Genomic DNA, 5000 nt, shown 5'->3' on the forward strand with positions numbered 1-5000 from the left:
CACTTCCAAAAATCAAAAACTTGTCAAAGACACCATTCAGAATCCCATAGTTAATCAAGAATTACCGGACACTGCCACTAATCTCATCATCAACACCCCTAGAACTTCGTGCATTTACTTCTTGCCTAAAATTCACAAACCTAACAACCCAGGTCGCCCTATCGTTTCTGCCTGTAGTTGCCCCACCGAACTCATTTCTAGCTACTTAGGGTTAGGGATTCTAACGCTGAAAATGTCAGCAGTAAATGTGCCCATAAAGAGATTCACGTCGATGCCTCTTATACATTGTATTTCATCCATGTCCGTTTTTTTTACAACAGAAAACATATCCACTAAAATACATATGAAACATTACATCAACCCTATTTCAGTTCATAATAACCACTTATGTCCTGCACCTGCTAGGAAACAGTATTTCTTAATTTTTTTCTTTATATTCAACACGTTTTAATGAAATTTGTTTCTTCTTAAGCACAGTTCCAAAGGGGACGTCGACCTCAAGGAGAGAGATGGGCTCTTGGGCTTTTTGACACACCATATGACCCCGCTCGACCGTATTTACAGCTTGTGAGAAGGCGAGATGCACGCACTCTTCTGTCCATTATCCAAAGACACGTACAACCAGGCTCTTTGGTTTATACTGATGAATGGGCGGCATACCGGCGAATGCAAAGGGTCTTGGGTTTCAATCATCAAACGGTTAATCACTCGGTTAACTTTGTAGACCCAATCACCGGTGTCCATACACAACACGCAGAGAGCAATTGGTCTGCAGCAAAGGAAAAATGTAAGAAGATGAAAGGGAACCCAAATCCTAACTTTCTGCAAGAAAACCTTAAGGAATTCATGTGGAGAAGATGGTATGGTGAGCCTCACCCGAATGGCTGTTTTGGACGGTTGATGGAGGACATTGCAGAACAATATCTACTTTTAAAAATGCTTTGACTTGGGCCATTTTAGTTTCAATACGAATAAAACGGAAACAGCGATTACAAACATTTGCTTGAAATGCATAACTTTTATAAACTTAACGTTTCGTATGTTACAACATACATCATCAGAAGTGATTATTATTCAGTTACAGATAAATTTAAATTCAAAAATACAACTGTACGGTCTGGGAGCTAACGAAATTGATTGACATAAAACGGCAAGAATATCCTAATAATAGAGATAAAGTTTCTCACTGCCAACGTTATTGATAAATTTAAATTCAAAATACTTTAAATACTTTAAATACCCAGAGGTTGGGGGAGGGGGGGGGGGGGTACTCCTATACACATGTATGTGCCGCGTGATAGGGTTTGGTTTTGGCGGTTATCATTTTTGCCTCTGTTCGCATTGTTTCTGGTGTAATCTTTAGATATGATATATAAATTGTATCAGCTAAAATTGCAGTGCGTAAGTGCCGAGCTAAACAAAAAGCAATTTCCTCTAAAATTGTCAACAAAGCGATTTTGTCGAGATTCGTGTTTTGTCGCGCGCGGTTAGCGTTTGTTTGGTTATTGTTTTTCCTTGAATAGGGTGTCGTATTTCGTGTTTGGACAATTCTCGTTTGCTTCATCCTTAAAGAGGGTCAATGTTTAAGACCCTTCGAGGCACACACCTATTCAACATTTTCGGGAGTACACCCCTCCCCCGAAACGGGACAGTTCCTCTGACCTCAGTGCAATATTAGTGCAATTTGGTATTTTTTCAATTTTAGACTCAAAAGCATATTCAGTAAAAACCCTGTTTTGTTCAAGTAGGGTGTTGTATATTGACCGTTCCAGTTTGTAAAAGTTCTTTGTTTTGTCAGCGGCGATGAGAAGCTTGGTTTCGTTTCTAATGTGTTCGGTATAGTCTTTCAGCTTGTTGAGGAAAGGGTTGTTCACTTGTTTGAATTTCGGTGATTGTATCATCTTGAGCATGTCGTTTTCAAATTCCTTTAGTTCGCCTTTCACAAAGCCCAAAACCACGCTACAATACGTCCACCGCGAGAGCAATCACCCACCAATCACCACAAAGAACATACATCAACAAACGACTGTCATACCTTTCATTCGACAGGGCATCCTCGACCAAGCCGCCCGTCCATACCAAAAAGCACTCGACGAATGCGGATACCGGTACATCCTACACTACGAGCCACCCGCGACTAACAAAAGAAAAAACAGACAACGTAACAACATACTCTGGTACGACCCCCTATTCAGCAAAAACGTCAGCACCAACAGATTCCTTACCCTAGTAGACAAGCACTTCCCTAAAGACCACAATTTCAGAACTTGAAAATCTTTAACAGAAACACTATGAACAACACCAAACAGATCATCGACAATCACAAGAAACACGTTTTAAATTCACCCCAACACATCGACGACATCGCAGATAGTACCAACACAAAAGACAACAAAACTTGCAACTGCCAACAGAAGAACACTTGCCCACTTAACGGAAACTGCCTCCAAACTACAGTAATCTACCAAGCCACCGTCACACGTAAGGACAACAACACTTCTGAAACATACATCGGACTCACAGAAAACGACTTTAAAACTAAATACAGAAACCACACCGCATCTTTCCGACACGTAAAACATAGAAACTCTACCGAACTCAGCAAACATATCTGTACTCTCACAGAAAGTAACGTCGACCACATTATTTCATGCCGCATCCTTTCATTTAGATCACCCTACAACAGCACAAGTGAAAGATGCAACCTCTGCCTAAAAGAAAAACTACTCATCATCTGCCGACCTGAATTGTCATCACTCAATAAACGGAATGAACTTGTGTCCTTATGTCGCCACAGAAACAAAGCACCACTGCGCAATAACTGAACAAAGCACTTAAATTCACCACTACGCCTCTTATGCAAATTTGTAAAGTATATAAACAATGATAAAGAATAGTCTTGTCAATAAAATCCCCTGATGAGTGAGCAATCACGAAACAGACTTGTAGTGATAAAAAGGTGGTCGTCGTATTTTTCTACTCAACTTCAAAACTAACATGTAAATACCGTATTTATTCGATTAAGCGCCCAGGGCGCTTATTTCATTTTTGGACTTTCAGGGTGGGCGCTTATTCGAGGTTGGGCGCGTATTAAATTTTCACCATTTTCAGTAAGTAAAAAGTTTATTTTGTAACAGAGCATGACAAAATATCAAAGCATATAAATTGTATTTGTTCATTGTTTGGTTTAGTATGCCCAGGACTAACAACTCATTGTTCGGTTTTCGCGGAAGTCTCTCTTAATTAGCTATCATAATTCTAAATCAACTTCAATGTCATCGTCGCTCAGCTCAATAAATGAACTTTCTGGTGCTGCCCTCGACATCCGACAGTTTAACGTCAGCAAATGGGTCAGTCGCGCGAGAAGCTATTAGGGCTTGCTGGATGGGTGTCAGGCAATCTTGTCCTTGGGGGTGGGGTGGTGAGGGTGCGCGCTTATTCGAGCCTGGGCGCTTATTAAAGTGCCCCTGTGATCAAAAAAACCACTTCCTTTTTTCCTTCAGATTTTGAAAGTGTGTTTGCTTAACACCTGACTGGCAAAATTTTGAGTTTTGATTTTTATCCAAAGGCCGTTTACTTTGAGTGTAAGTTTTGGATTTCACGGTCCGCCATTACTCACGTTCAAAACTGACCGATTGGACCTCAGACGGTTGGATCCAGGGAAAATTGACGTCAAGAGACTCACTAGCTTAAAATTTCAGCGTGTGAACGCAGCTTATTATATATGCAAAGCGTGAGTTTAAAAGTCTGAAAGCCCAAAACCCCCGTGCTGCATATTAATTCTGCGGCGTACACACGTATTGCATTCTTAAAACTATTGAGCCTTTGACGTCATTTTCTCCTCGATCCAGCTCTCTCAAGAACATAATGTTAGTAATGGCGGACCATTAAATAGGAAAATTACAGTTAAAATAAAGAGGTGTCTTTTTGAAACCAAGGCTTAAAACGTGGGTCACTTATTGTTTTGTTAACATAGTTTTGAAATCCAAGAAAAATATGAATGAAGTTTTGGTCACAGGGGAACTTTTCTACCTTCAGGCTGGGCGGTTATTCGAGGTTGGGCGCTTCATCGAATAAGTACGGTACAACTGTTTTTCATACACTATTTATACCAGATTTAGAGATTTTTATAGTACATACATGTTTAAGTTCACAATTTTTGAGAGTCATCTCTTTCATGTTTGCCTGAAGATCTTCAAGGTTCACATTCTTAAATAAGAACCTGTTCCAAATTTAGGCAAATAGGTTCTTATGTTAAGGGGGTCTAAATTGATATTTTTAGGCTAACCCGTTCTTAAATTACAGGTTCTTATAACCGGGTAAGTACTGTATTTCGGATAGGTGGGTGCCGCGGAAATCTCTATTTAAGGATGCCAAACAAAAATTGATACCGTCGTTAAGGCCCAAACTCCCAAAAAAGACGCCACATGCTAGGTACAAGAAATTATACATGCTTAATTGACCGCTCCCCATGGGGGCTTTTCAGGGCCAATGAAACACAATCAACGAAACAACAGAACACAACAACTACAAATGTTAAGAATCCCAACTGGCCGGAGGCAAACCAGTTTGCTATTTACATGTGCAGCAAGCTGAAGTTGAACCAAAGACTACCAGGAACAAATTCAACGAGTGGTCAGAGCGGGTCTTGAACCCGGGATATCCGGATCTCAAGGCAAGCGTCCTAACCACTGGGCCACACTGCCTTCAAAATAATAATAATAATAATAATAATAATAATAATAATAATAATAATAATAATAATAATAATAATAATAATAATAATAACAAACAAACAAACAAACAACGGCTGACCTCGCACTGAAAAAGAAGTCTTTATAAAAAATCGCTTTACTTATGAGTTTAACCGCCTAGTTCAGTTTTAAAAGATCATTTGCTTTTCGTTTAGCTGGGCATTTACACACTGCAATTTTAGCTGAATTTAGGTGGATTTCATTACCGACATAAACTAGACAACTAATATCGGAGCTATTAGAGCT

The sequence above is a fragment of the Montipora foliosa genome, chromosome 3 (assembly GCF_036669935.1).
Source record: "Montipora foliosa isolate CH-2021 chromosome 3, ASM3666993v2, whole genome shotgun sequence".
NCBI lineage: Eukaryota > Metazoa > Cnidaria > Anthozoa > Scleractinia > Acroporidae > Montipora > Montipora foliosa.